This window comes from Gymnoscopelus microlampas (genome assembly GCF_963454915.1).
Source record: "Gymnoscopelus microlampas genome assembly, chromosome: 1".
In the NCBI taxonomy this organism is placed as follows: Eukaryota; Metazoa; Chordata; class Actinopteri; order Myctophiformes; family Myctophidae; genus Gymnoscopelus; species Gymnoscopelus microlampas.
The window spans coordinates 58502743-58518415 of record NC_139962.1 but is presented as its reverse complement, the minus strand read 5'-3'; positions in this window follow the sequence as shown (position 1 = coordinate 58518415).

Below are 15673 nucleotides of genomic sequence, written 5' to 3'. Positions count from 1 at the left end.
AAAAACTGGTCAAACATTTCCAAATTGTCAAATAATAGCTCATTATCAAATAATATCTCACAGCGCCTTGCTGTAAGCTTGTAGATGGGCTATTTTCACAATATTTATGTGTGGAACCGAGTCAAACTAAATGTAATGCCTCAACTCAAATATGATTGCTTTGGGGGGTCCCCAGTTCAAATGTTATTATTTTGGGGGGTCCCGGCCTGAAAAGGTTGAGAACCACTGGGTTAAAGGAGTAGTTCACCCAAAAAATGACAATAATTTGATGACCGGTGGTTTTGGCTTTGTGTCTCCTACCGGATACATTAGGATGTTTCCGCCGGTCATCAAATTATTGGCTTAGGAATGCGACAAAAACAAAAAAATCTCCATGACTTCAATGCTTCATGGGGTGTGTAATTGATAGAAAATAAGTAATTTTTTGGGTGAACTACTCCTTTAAGGCACGTACCACATAGGCTCTAATGCCTGACAGTGAGTCCGAGGTTCGATTCCCAGGCCTGGTGGACCTTTGCTGCTTGTCTCTCCCCCTGACTCTCTCCCTGTGGACTGTCAATAAAGGCAAGAAAAGGCAAAAACATCTTTAAAGAGAGAGTGTTGCGTGCAAGCGAGCATGGGCGTGTGTATTGGGTGGGAGGTTGGGCCATGTTCCCTGTAAAAGTGGGACCACCATGTCAGAAGGGACTCTGACTTCCTGCCGGGTCTGGCTCACTTGGACGGGGCCACAGCCAGTGTTGCCAGATTTCGCGAGAGAATTATGAAACCAGGTCTAGGAAAACAAGCCCAAAAGAGGCGACTAGGCCACATGAGCACTTTAAACCTATATATTGTATACATCGGCTATTTGAAAATAGCAGATCTACAAGCTCACAACGCACGTTGTCAAAATAATCTTGAAATAAAAAGTTTAATATTTGTAAGATTTTTTTAACTTTCTAACAACACAAATCTGGTACAGGGCTCCCTGGCACAAAACATGTTCAGGTGGGGGGGACAAATACATATTAATTGGGGGTCCATGACCATGACATTCAAATATTTGAGAACCACTGGTTTAAATAATAATCAAAACATGTGGAAACAAGCCCAAATAAGCGACTGCACTTTAGAAACAAGACAAAAAAAAACCCACAGCCATCAATATTTACAAGCAACTTTACAGAAAAACAAGCCCAAAGTCGTTTATAATAAGCAGACGTGGCAACACTGGCCACGGCAGGCCTGATGACGGACAAGCCTTGGCTCACAGGGTTAAGTCTGACCGAAGGGCCCTATAACTAACTACTATGTTGGGAATCCAAGGTCTTGCTGCAGGAGTATCGTATGGCCGGATTACGGACATCTGTCTCTCTGTTCCTCATCAGAGGATAATTCAAGGTTTTTCTAATCCCAAGATCACTGACGCAACTTTATTTGTCCGTTCATTGTATTTATTGGGCGGTCTTGTCGCATCACATCAATGCAGAACCGCAATCAATCACAGAAAACTGAAGTTTAGGGGAAGAAAATCTAAATATACTATAATAAAATCACATGGGTTTACGGTAAATGTGTCTGCCACAGTAAAAAATCCTCAGTGTCGATTTACCCATCTCTAACTCCGGAGAGCGTACAAATGGACACTTCATACGGGTCCGTTTGGTTCCATTTGTACGCTCGCAAACACTGAGGATTTTAGCTGTGTTTAAGGTCTCTGGTACATGTCAATTATGGTGAGTTGCCGCTAGAAGGCCTGCACTTAGTTGAGACGAGTCAGGGTCAGACATGCAGCGGCTCTCTCTCTCTCTCTTCTGAGCATGCCCACAGGCCCCAGCTGTGGCACCTCAGTGGAGAACAGAGCGTCCATTGTGTGCCTCCCCAGTAACACAACACAGTGCCAGAGAGAGCGCAGATTAAAGGCTGTGCGGCTACAGCATATAGTCCACTTTGCGGTTCCCTCTCTCATGGACATAAATGAAAACTCTGGGACCGCTACAAAGGCAAGAGAGAGGGGACAGCTGGGGCCTCAAATACACTGTGGCGGATGTCCTTTACTGTCTGTTGTCCAATGATGAGGTTTTTTTATTTTTTATTTTTTTTTATGGAAGGAACGTGGGAGTTTAACATTTATTTGATGTCTTGGTTGAAGTGTAAACATACCCAGTGGCATTTGTTGCGCAGCTTCTCACAACAATAAACTGGTGCTTTCTTTTCCCAAGGTTAAAAAACACGACAGAAGGTGAAGCTCCTCTTGAGTTATGTGATGGTAAAACTTCAAGGCCGGAGTGTTCTGTGCTGCCGCTATTGAAGGATATTATAGTGTTGTGTGAAATGTACTTTTGTGGTCTGATAAATGTGAAAGGTATAGTCACATCGAGTGACATTATTCAATGCTCACACTCACTCACACATGTGTAGCCAGTAACCACTGATGCAGACATTTTGCGACAAACCGCATGAAGTTCAAGCAGTGCATTGCAACGGTGAATGACAGGTCATACACTGAAATCTTCTTTTGACATTTCAGGATACCATTCTGTAATGTACTGTACAGTTACACAATATATCCCACATAGACCTCTTTTTGTAACCTATATAATAGTCTCTGCGTGTATATGCACTGATAATAATGACTAAAATGTGAAAACAAAACTATGCAATATGCAGTATAGGTCTGTTAAATGTCCCTGAACATGTACAGCAGTTTGATAGGTTATATAGGTTAAATCAAGGGGGATTCCACTTAGCCTGCTAAAGCTCACAATGTGTTGCATCACGATGCATCGTGAGATTGTAGATATGTCTTATTATTTTTTATTAAGTTTGACAATTAATAATAGGGGCAGAGTCTGCCGAAGGCGATGCTCCGATGGGCTACCCTGTGCATGACCTCCTCATCGATGTAGCCCATGCTAGACAGGGTGCTACCTGAGGTGTTCACCATTTACGCTGATGAGGGGCTCAGTGTACGGTGGCTCCAGGAGCAGGTTGGTGCATCACCTCTGTTTTCTTTGTGCTAATGGTAAGGCCAAAGTCTGTGCATGCTGTGGCGAGGTTGTCCATGCTCAGTTGCATTTCCAGCTGGTTGGAGGCATTCAATGCACATCGTCCACCAAGAGGACGTCGCGAATAGTGGTCGTCTGCACTTTGGTCTTTGCCTGGAGTCTTCGCAGATTGAACAGCTTGCCATCAGAGCGCAGGTCTATCCCCATGTCCCTCGACCGGAAGGCATCTTTCAGCATGGCTGAGAACATCATGCCGAAGAGAGTGGGTGCCAGAGCACAGCCCTGCTTGACTCCATTTCCCATTTGGAAGGGCTCAGAGGATGTGCCATTGTCTTGGACACGTGCCTGCATCCTATCGTGGAATTCACGGACCATGTTAATAAAGATGTTAGAGCCAAACTTGGACATGATCTTCCAGAGGCCCTTGTGGCTGGGTGCAGTACGTTAGTCCGACAGCGCATTCCTCCGACAGCGCAGCGCTCCGACGTTTCCAATACTAAACCCGAACCAAACCCGCACCCTAACCCGGGAGGCATGCGTTAATCCGACAGACCTTTTCTCCGACTATGTGGCATCCGCGTGCGGTTAGGGTTAGGGTGCGGGTTTGGTTCGGGTTTAGTATTGGAAATGTCGAAGCGCTGCGCTGTCGGAGGAATGCGCTGTCGGACTAACGTACTGCACCCCCCTAACCCTAACCGCACGCGGATGCCACATAGTCGGAGAAAAGGTCTGTCGGATTAACGCATGCCTCCCCTTGTGGCTTACAGTGTCGAAAGCCTTCGTGAGATCTACAAAGGTAGAGTATAGACTGACATTGGCACTTCTCTTGAAGTTGTCGAGCGGCAAAGATCATGTCCACTGTACCGCGACCTTGCCTGAATCTGCACAGACTCTCCGGTAGGAGGACTCCATGTTCAAGATGTTCCGTCAGGCGGTTCAGCAGAATTCTGGCCAGGATCTTCCCCGCTACAGACAGCAGACCGATGCCTTGATGGTTGTTACAGTCCTGCCTGTTGCCCTTTCGCTTATAGGTGGACAATGGAGGCGTCTTTGAACTCCTGTGGCAGCTTACCTAGGTTCCACATGGTGCGGAACAGGTCTGCCAGTTGTTTGGTCAGAGGTGATGCACCAGCAGCATAGATTTCCGTTGGAATTGCATCAGCACAAGGTGAGGGCTAAAAAAGAGGGAGAGCTGCCTAGTCACTTGGTGGGCTGCCGAAGTCCAGTACTGCCTCGGTCACTGGACAGCGACTCTATGGCCCGAGCCGCCTGCGTGCGATGCTGATGCTTCGCATTTAAGTGAAGGTGTGTGGCGCAGCGCCGACCTCACTCTCTCGCCCGAGTCCACCTGTATCCAGTGGCAAGACAGAGTCAAGGCGGCTTGAGATGGAGCCGGGTGCAGTGGATGGCCTGGATACATTACAACTTAACACGGGGCGGCAGTGGCTGTCAAGTCAAGACTCAGAAAGGGAGCTTTGACTTAGTGCTGAGAGCCTAGTGCCAATCCTCTTCTTCCTGGCCCATGTATAGTCAAAACTACACCCCTGCTCTACACTACATTTCCCAAAATGCACCAGCAAAATGGCCGCTCATTACCTGATGGGAAGCACCTGAAAAGGAGTGGAGGTGCTCAATCATTATACAAACACACTTCAGAGAGAAGGAACTCCAAGTTCTACCAAAGAAGTTCAGCCCAAAGACGCCGGTGAACTGGTTTTATTTACTTTGTTTTGCAATACTGCTTATGTGTTTGAAAATGTGTCTTATAATGTGTTCATGTTTAACTGGTTAAGTTTAAATTAAGGAACACATTGCAGCATTGTCCTCTTTTTGTGTTTGGAAAGAAAAGTATGAAATACAAAAGGATAATACAAAGTTAAAAAGGTTAAAATTCTGTTTATGATTTAAAACTACTAAAATGTAGAAAATTCATGAGATTACCATGTTATGGTTTATTTGAGTTAAGACTACTAAAATGTGGAATTCATGAATTTGCCATGTTTAAAAAATGCTTAAAATGCTAAGTGAAAAATAGCCGATCTACAAGCTTGTGGGTCTGCTATTTTTCCTAAAATAAATGGTTTATTAATTTTAAATGTTTAATTCATTTAAAATGTTTAATTAAAAGTATTTACTTTAATAACTTGTTTAAGACATTGATTGGTTAAAGACTCTTTTTGTTTGGTCTAAGGGCTTTAATTGTTTTAAGACATTTAATTGTTAAAGCATTTATTGTTTTAAAGCATTTATTGTTTTAAAGCATTTATTGTTAAGACATTTATTGTTTTAAAACATTTATTGTTTTAAAACATTTAATTTGAAAACCCTAAGTTGTTTAATAAATACCCTAATTTGTTGTTAAACGGCAATGTTGTTAAACCTTGTTTTCTCTCTTGTCTTTTAAGGTTTACAACCTGACTGACTGACCAATCAACGAAAAGAAACCAACCAAAATGAAATGAAAGAGTTGGAAAAAATAAAGAAGTTGATTGAGTTTAAGACTGAGTTGTGTCCTTGATTTGGGTTTGGAGCTGACCTGTGAAAGAACTTGACAGTGGCTCAGGGGTAGAGTGGCCGGTAGAGCGGCCGGATGGAAACCACTAGGTTCCCAGTTCAATCCCGTGCACCCCCAGAGCTAGTGTCGAAGTGCAAGACTCTGATCCCCTAATTGCTCCCGATGAGCAGGTTGGTGCCTTGCATGGTTTCCTCCGCCATCGGTGTATGAATGTGTGTGTGAATGGGTGAATGTAATGCACAATCTATGTAAAGCGCTTTTGATGAAAGCGCTATATAAATGCACCATTTAACATTTATTTTACACATCCAGCCCGTAGCGCTCCACAAAGCTCGCTGGTATCGCTGTTCAGCCTGTTGAACCTCTGAGGGTTTCCTCTGTGCAGTCTGCCAAAAAAACAGTTTTCTCCTATCCCACTGTGTTGGCTAGGCTAGGCACCACGGGAAGTACCATACAAGCATGTAGGAGGACCAGGTCTATCAGTAGGGACCTTCTTAAGCCAGAGGACCCTTGCTGAGGTAAGGTGCTTACCTCTCTTCAGCTTGCGGTTGCAGTTTAACGTCATACCCAGGACAGGTCATAATACAATATAACTTATACAATTGGGGTGGTGGTATTTTGTCTCCCTGCTCTTCTATTGAGACATTTAGATCGTGTCAAAGGTCATGTCTCACCTAGACAAAGGATCTGACACGAATTTTGACCTGATGGTCAAGATTCAATTTATCTACTAAGCAAGCAGGCCGGCTCTATTAGCTCAATGGTAAAAATGTTACCAGGTTTAAATCCGGGGTAGAAGATGAAAGCTACATAGTTTTGCTTTAAGTAAAGAATCAGAGTACTTATCCATCACTGCTTGTAGTACAGTAGGCCTATATGTGCACATAGGTCTGCAGCTCAAGTTGATGCTTCATTGCTATGTTGGTTTTCATCTCACTCACTACTATGGTGCACTCAGTGGTGGACGAAGTACTCACATTTTTTTTTACTTAAGTAAAAGTATCAATACCACAATATAGGAATACTACTAAGTAAAAGTCCAGTATTAAAGGAGTAGTTCACCCAAAAAAAAATACTTATTTTCTATCAATTACACACCCCATGAAGCATTGAATTCATGGAGATTTTTTTGTTTTTGTCGCATTCCTGAGCCAATAATTTGATAATAATAAAGAGGCTAATGTATCCGGTAGGAGACACAAAGGAGGCTCTTTGTGTCTCCTACCGGAGAGACCGCCGGTTATCAAATTATTGGCTTAGGAATGTGATAAAAACAAAAAATATTCCATGAATTCAAGGCATCACAGGGTGTGTAATTGATAGAAAATATTTTTTTTGTGGGGTGAACTATTCCTTTAAGTACCAAAAGTAAAAGTTCAGCAGAATGTCCCATTTCACAAATGTTCAAAATGTATACATCTTTTTAAAAAATAGCCGATCTACAAGCTCACAATACGTCGCAAAGTGACGCGTTGTGAGCTTGTAGATCGGCTATTTTCAAAAATCAAAGTAGGGATGAAGTGGTTAATGCATGTTTTGTAATAATAATCCAAATCTACAAAGTAACTAGTAACTAAAGTTTTCAAATAATTGCAGTGGAGTAAAAGTATTTGCCTCTGAGATGTAGTGGAGTAGAAGTAGGCCTAAAATTATTACTACTCCAGTAAAGTAAAATAATAAATCCTCAGATTTGTACTTAAGTACAGAAGCCTACTTGAAGAAAATGTTACTTTCCACCACTGGGTGCACTGTTCCAATGACGAGATGGACACCTACCATCTCAGAAAGTAGGTTAATATCTGGACAATAATGTCTGTTCTACTCTCCTGCATTCTCTGAGTGAACTGGATGCAGTGATGGAGAAAAAAAAGACTAAACAACCTGTATTCAAACTGTATTTGAGTAAAAGTACAAAAGTATTAGTCAGTCAAAATATAGTCAGTCTGTTAAAACATTAAGTAGCCTATCCTCATCATGCAGAATGGCCAATTAGTAATGCATTAATGTGTTCATATCCTTGATGTTATGAACACATTAATTACTCATGTATTAACACCTTTAACAGCTGTTTATTTAAGTATAGTTAATGTGACAAAGTCAGCTGCAGTTTACAATCTGCATAGGCTGCTGCAACTACTACCAACATATAGTAAGTAGCCTAAGCAGTGGTGTAAAGTAACTAAGTACATGTACTCAAATACTGTAGTACAAATTTTAGTAAAAAAAAAAAAAGAACATCTGTTTATTGCAGTTTTTTTTACACATAGGTATTTTCAAAAATATCGACAACAGGATTTGCACAGATAAAAAAGAAATATAAGACAAAATATAAATAAAAATATAGCTGCAAGCAGCGATAATACGGGGCCAGGAGAGAGAAAGAAAATTCCTTTAACAGGTCAGTTCATGAAAGTCCTTGCGGTCTTGTTTCCAATGAGGGCCTGTGAGCAATTAGGGGTTAAGAGTCTTGCTCAGGGACAAATTTCATTGACACATTTGCTGACCTGGCCTGGAATCGTACCTGGGGCAACCAGAGCCTCTGGCTCCCTAGGCGGGCTCACTAACCACTCAGCTATGGCCGAGAGAGAGAGAGAGAGAGAGAGAGAGAGAGAGAGAGAGAGAGAGAGAGAGAGAGAGAGAGAGAGAGAGAGAGAGAGAGAGAGAGAGAGAGAGAGAGAGAGAGAGAGAGAGAGAGAGAGAGAGAGAGAGAGAGAGAGAGAGAGAGAGAGAGAGAGAGAGAGAGAGAGAGAGAGAGAGAGAGAGAGAGAGAGAGAGAGAGAGAGAGAGAGAGAGAGAGAGAGAGAGAGAGAGAGACGGAATAGATTGGAGAGAGAGAGACATGAAAACAGAATAGATTGCCTTCTGTCATGACCCAAGCCCCTGTTTCACTAACACTAAGATCACTCGTTCACAAACCATTTACCATTGAAGAAATTGTAAATCTCCTCAGAACCAAAACTAGTGAAAGTAGCCGATCTACAAGCTCACAAACCATTAAAAGTTGTCAGATTGTACATCGGCTATTTTCACAATGAAGTATGTTATACATTGAAAAAAAAATACTCTCATTGCTATCTGAAAAGTTGTGAGATTGTAGATCAGCTATTTTCACACTGTAATATGTAAAAAACACTCAATTAAGTATTTCATGTTATCTTTAACAATTGCAAATGTATTCATTGATAGTCATGTTGTGTGAAATGCAACTTAGATGAAGTCTGCACCAAGTGAGGCTTGAACCTGTGACCTTGAGGTTGTGAGACATACACTTAAGCGGGACGCTATTGGACCAACAGACAAACCTCTGAAAAAAGAGATCACGCTGATCATACAGTTTCACGCAAATAGCTGAAAAATCATGGGTTTAAGTGTTTTTCAAACTGCTCAAGATTGCGGACAATCTAAGGGCGGTGCTTACTGGTCAACGTGATAGATGTGTTCCTCATTAGTCAAGGCACATGTGTAAGCAGGTCTAATGGCTGTCGGCCAAACGAGGCATGACTTTTGCCTGTTTAAAGTTTCAATTTTCAAAAAATTGCTATAGCGCCCCCGTTTGACCAATTGGAGTAAGATTGGTTTCAGTGATATTTGGAATGGCCCTTTACATTTCTGCAAAGTTTCAAAGAATGGTAAGTCTGCATGTATGTGTTAGGGGCAGATGAATAATTGTCATAAAACTGCAATATTCATTGGCTCATTAAAGCTTCATTTTTTCACTTATGGAAGATATTTTGCAAACGTTTTTTGGTATAGGTCCAAAGTTCATGTGTAAAAAGTTTCGTGCAGATTACTCAAAAATCCCAGGAGGAGATAGGTTTTAACTGTTTTTCATATAATTCGAAATGGTGGGAGATCTAAGGGTCAGAGGTCAAAAGTCAGAGCGTGAAAGTTGTTCATCATGAGGAGACGCATGTGTGTATTGAAGTTTTATGGCTGTAGGTAAAACAGGGCATGAGTTGTACCTGTTCAAAGTTGGCATTTTCAACTGAGTGCTATAGCGCCACCTTTTGACGAAAGATTGTGAGATTTATTTTTTGATCGTTTTTCATGACCATCTATCATATGGCCGAGTTTCATAAAAAGCGTATGCACGGTTCAGCCAGAACTGGCAAAAACGGCAGAAGAAGAAGAAGAAGAAGAAATGGAAATATAGCTGCAAGCAGCAATGAGCGGTTTCGAGAATAATGGCAGACTGGCAGACTGTGACAGAGTGGCAGACTGGCAGACTGGCAGACTTTGACAGAGTGGCAGACTGGCAGACTGTGACAGAGTGGCAGACTGGCAGACTGGCGGACTGTGACAGACTGTGGCAGACTGGCAGACTGGCAGACAGACAGACTGTGGCAGACTGGCAGACTGGCAGACAGACAGACAGTGACAGAGTGGCAGACTGGCAGACTGTGACAGACTGGAAGACTGGCAGACTGTGACAGAGTGGCAGACAGACAAACAGACAGACTGTGACAGAGTGGCAGAGTGGCAGACTGGCAGACAGACAGACAGTGACAGAGTGGCAGACTGGCAGACAGACAGACTGTGGCAGACTGGCAGACTGGCAGACAGACAGACAGTGACAGAGTGGCAGACTGGCAGACAGACAGACAGTGACAGAGTGGCAGACAGACAGACAGTGACAGAGTGGCAGACTGGCAGACAGACAGACTGTGACAGAGTGACAGAGTGGCAGACTGGCAGACTGGCAGACAGACAGACAGACAGACAGACAGTGACAGAGTGGCAGACTGGCAGACAGACAGACAGTGACAGAGTGGCAGACTGGCAGACAGACAGACAGTGACAGAGAGAGAGAGAGAGAGGGAGAGGGAGAGGGAGAGGGAGAGAGAGAGAGAAGGGGGGAGAGAGAGAGAGAGAGAGAGAGAGAGAGAGAGAGAGAGAGAGAGAGAGAGAGAGAGAGAGAGAGAGAGAGAGAAAAGAAAGAGAGAGAGAGAGAGAGAGAGAGGGAGAGAGAGAGAGAGGCAGTGAGAAAGAGAGGCAATAAGAGAGAGAGCGAGAGAGAAGAAGTGAACATGCATTAATTAACAAAGTCATGATTTTTGTTCAGTAAATTATATTTGGACCGGTTAAATTGAGGTTTGAACCAGGGACCTATAGACTTGTGGGTAGACAGTGTAAAGGATAAGGATAATTCCAGGTCCGTTCATGAAAGTCCTTGCGGTCTTGTTTCCAATGAGGGCCTGTGAGCAATTAGGGGTTAAGAGTCTTGCTCAGGGACAAATTTCATTTCATCGACACATTTGCTGGCCTGGCCTGGAATCGTACCTGGGGCAACCAGGGCCTCTGGCTCCCTAGGTGGGCTCACTAACCACTCAGCTATGGCCACAGTACAGACTGAGCCATTGGATAGACAGAATTGGATTTCATATATGGTAAGTTATCATACAGCATGGGTTGCTTATTATATACATACAAGCTCATAACGCGTCACATTGTAGATCGGCTGTATGTGGTTACTGTAGGTGTTGTATTAATAATTACATCTGCAAAGTAACAAGTAACTAAAGCTGTCATCTGCTGTAATTGCAGTAGAGTAGAGTAGTAAAGTAAAAGTACCTAAAAATTGTACTGTGCATGTGGCAGGTGTGATTGGTGATGAGTGAGAGGGGTGGATCCAATCCATGGGAATAGGGGGAATTCCAAATGATGATCACCTCAACGCATTGTTGGGGACAGGGATCGAACCAGCGACCTATGGATTCACAGGCTGCCTCTCTTCTCATTGAGCTAGAGATATGGCCTCCCTGATGGTGTCTGTTGACACTCTCACACTCTACTGGTGGAGCTATTGAATCGACAGCATCAGATAGTGAGAAAGGAGAATCCAACAACACAAAACAAAAGGGCAAATGAATTACGTCATACATTGAAAATAACTACTTTCAAGTATGCATTTCTCGTTATCTTTAACAATTGCACATGCATTGATACAGTCATGTTGTGTGCAATGCAATTGAGTTGAGGTCTGCATGAGGTGAAATTTGAACCAGCGACCCTGTGGTATCAAGGCAGATGATTAAGCCATTAGGCCAACAGACCCGAACTGATGAAAAAGGAGTTCACACACATGACACACTTTCACGCAAATTGCTCAGAAATGCTGGATTTAAATGTTTTTCAAACTGCTCAAAATTGCAGACAATCTAAGGGCGGAGCTTACTGGTCAAAGTGATAGATATATTCCTCATTGATACAGTCATGTTGTGTGCAATGCAATTATAATGAAGTCTACCTGAGGTGGGATTCGAACCAGCAACCCTGTGGTTTCAAGGCAGATGATTAAGCTATCAAGCTATTGAACCTACACACCTGAACTAGTGAAAAGGGAGTTCAAACACATGACACACTTTCACGCAAATTGCTCAGAAATCCTGGATTTAAATGTTTTTCAAACTGCTCAAAATTGCAGACAATCTAAGGGCAGAGCTTACTGGTCAAAGTGATACATGTGTTCCTCATGAGTCAAGGCACATGTGTAAGCAGGTTTAACGGCTGTCGGCCAAACGAGGCATGACTTTTGCCTGTTTAAAGTTAGCATTTTCAAAAAATTGCTATAGCGCCCCCCTTTGACCAATTGGAGTAAGATTGGTTTCAGTGATACTTGGAATGACCTTCTACAATATTGCAAAGTGTCAAACAAATGCGAGTCTGCATGTATGTTTTAGGGGCAGATGAATAATTGTCATAAAACTGCAATTTTCATTGGCTTATAAAAAGCTTAACGTTTTCACTTATGGAAAATCTGCTTGCTCACGTCTGTCGGCATTGGTCATTCATTGATACAGTCATGTTGTGTGCAATGCAATTGAGTTGAGGTCTGCATGAGGTGAGATTTGAACCGGCGACCCTCTGGTATCAAGGCAGATGATTAAGCCATTGGGCCAACAGACCCGAACTAATGAAAAGGGAGTTCACACACATGACACACTTTCACGCAAATTGCTCAGAAATAGTGGATTTAAATGTTTTTCAAACTGCTCAAAATTGCAGACAATCTAAGGGCGGAGTTTACTGGTTAACAATTGCACATGTATTCATTGATACAGTCATGTTGTGTGCAATGCAATTATAATGAATTCTACATGACGTGGGATTCGAACCAGGAACCCTGTGGTTTCAAGGCAGATGATTAAGCCATTGGGCCAACAGACCTGTACTAGTGAAAAGGGAGTTTACACACATGACACACTTTCACGCAAATTGCTCAGAAATCCTTGGTTTAAATGTTTTTCAAACTGCTCAATATATTTCGGAATGGAAACTAGTGGAAAATAGTCGATCTACAAGCTCACAACGCGTTGCTATCTAAAAAGGTGTGAGATTGTAGATCGTCTATTTTCACAAGAAAGTATGTCATACATAAAAAACAACTACTCTCAAAAGCATTTCGTGTTATTGTCTAAACATTGCACATGTCTGAATTAACAGGGTCATGTTTTGTACAATGCAATTTAAATGTGAACTGTAATAAGTGGGATTCGAACCAGGGACCTTTGGCACATGAGACTCACACATACTGGTGGAGCTATCCAATACACAGCCTTAGACAGTGAAAAGGGAGAATCCAACAAAACAAAACAAAAGCGCGAATGAAGTACGTCATACATTGAAAATAACTACTTTCAAGTATTCATTTCTCGTCATCTTTAACAATTGCACATGTATTCATTGATATAGTCATGTTGTGTGCAATGCAATTATAATTAAGACTACCTGAGGTGGGATTCGAACCGGCTACCCTATGGTTTCAAGGCAGATGATTAAGCGATCAAGCTATTGAACCAACACACCTGAACCTGTGAAAAAGGGCCTCAAACATGTATTTGACACAGTTTCATGCAAATTGCTCAGAAATCCTGGATTTAAATGTTTTTCAAACTGCTCAAAATTGCAGACAATCTAAGGGCAGAGCTTACTGGTCAAAGTGATACATGTGTTCCTCATGAGTCAAGGCACATGTGTAAGCAGGTTTAACGGCTGTCGGCCAAACGAGGCATGACTTTTGCCTGTTTAAAGTTTGCATTTTCAAAAAATTGCTATAGCGCCCCCCTTTGACCAATTGGAGTAAGATTGGTTTCAGTGATACTTGGAAGGACCCTCTACAATATTGCAAAGTGTCAAACAAATGTGAGTCTGCATGTATGTGTTAGGGGCAGATGAATAATTTTAAAAAAGCTGCAATTTTCATTGGCTTATAAAAGCTTAACGTTTTCACTTATGGAAAATCCGCTAAGTTACGTTTGTCGGCATTGGTCCAAAGTTCATGTGTATACAGTTTCGTACAGATTGCTCATAAATCCCAGGAGAAGTGATTTTTTTACTGCTTTTTACTGCTTTTCATAGAATTCGAAATGGTGGGAGATCTAAAGGTCAGAGGTCAAAAGTCAGAGTGTGAAAGTTGTTAGGCATGAGGAGACGCATGTGTGCATCGAAGTTTCATGGCTGTAGGTCGAACAGGGCATGAGCTGTACCTGTTCAAAGTTGGCATATTTCAATTGAGTGCTACAGCGCCACCCTTTGGCCAATGTTTGTGAGTTTCGGGTTTTCGCCGTTTGGCATAGCCCTCTACCATATTGCCGAATTTCATAAGAAGTGACCACGCGGTTAGGCCAGAACTGGCAAAACCGGCGGAAGAATAATAATGAAAGTGTAGAGATGTAATAGGGTTCGAAGCCTTACAGGCTCTCGAAACCTAATAATGCGAATAACAATACGGGTCCATGCTGGAAGCCTGGCCCCGTAATTAGGAATACAAAAACAACATGAAACAAAACAGAGGCATACAAAACACAACAACAACATACACAACTTAACTAAACAAAATGACATACAAACAACATGAGGCTGATGATAGTACACATCCAGAGGGCAAAACGAACAGCATCACGATCTAGTATAATATAAAGGCATACAACAGATACTACCCCGGGGGCAACACGACACTATATTCACTCGAGTCATCTCATCGAGCAGCCCAATAATAGGTGCCCAGATTTTCTGAAATAGGGGCTCCCTATCAGAAAGAGTGAACCTTATCCTCTCCAGGTGCAACACTCCTCCCAGCTCCTTTAGCCACATATTGATTGTCACAATTTTTTTTTTTTTTTTTTTTTTTACTGTACTGGATTATTTCCAATAGGCTCTATGCACAGCAGCCATTTTGGAGAACAATTGGGCCTCTTCTTACTTCCTTCACAGGTGTTACCAATGATCCTAAAGAAGGCTCTGTTCCATTCTGGTCAAACAGAGTCAGGGTGCTGATATTGTGCATGTTGGCTCACTAGAAATACTAGTGGGTCTCAAAGTGTGGTCCAGGGACCCTCATGGTTCCTTGAGAGGGTGTAACTCTGAGAGTGTACAAATGGAACCAAATGGACCCTCCCGGGTCCATTTGTATTATTATTACAAAACATGCATTACCCCACTTTATCCCAGTATACTTGGGCTATTTGAAAATAGCAGATCTACAAGCTCAGTATATCTGCTATTTCCAAAAGATTTGGATACATTTTGAACACTTGTGAAATAAATAGGACATTCTGCATATGAGTACTTTTACTTTTGGTACATTAAGTACATTCTGATGGCAATACTTACCAGACTTTTACTTGTAACAGAGTATTTCTGCATTGCAGTATTGATACTTTTACTTAAGTAAAAAGTTTGAGTACTTTTTCCACCACTGATAAGTAAGTAGTAGGCCTATTGCACATGGCGAATAAAGTTATCATCATCAGGCCTAAGTAGACTACACCGAAGTAACTATCCACTAGATGGCGCTCTCGGTTTTAAAAGGCATTGCTAATAGTGTGTTAATGTCATGAGGGTCATTTGGGGGGATCATACGAATGAACCGTTTTCTCACGTCTTTAGTTCTCTAACTGCCTGTCAAATGACAGGCTGTTATTATTAACATAAGTACTGGTACTGGACTTAAATAACTTTTGTGTTTTTGATAAATCGTGATTTTATTTTTCTTCAAAAATCTAAATCTACAAAGTAAGTTAACTAGTAACTAAAGTGTTCATATCATTTTTGTGGAGTAAAAGCAATTTTCCTCTGACATAGTGGAGAAGTACTGAAAATTGGAAAATAAAAAATATTTTTTAAAGCGAAAATTTTTAACTCAAATCTTTGCTTCTGGGGGTCCCTGGCA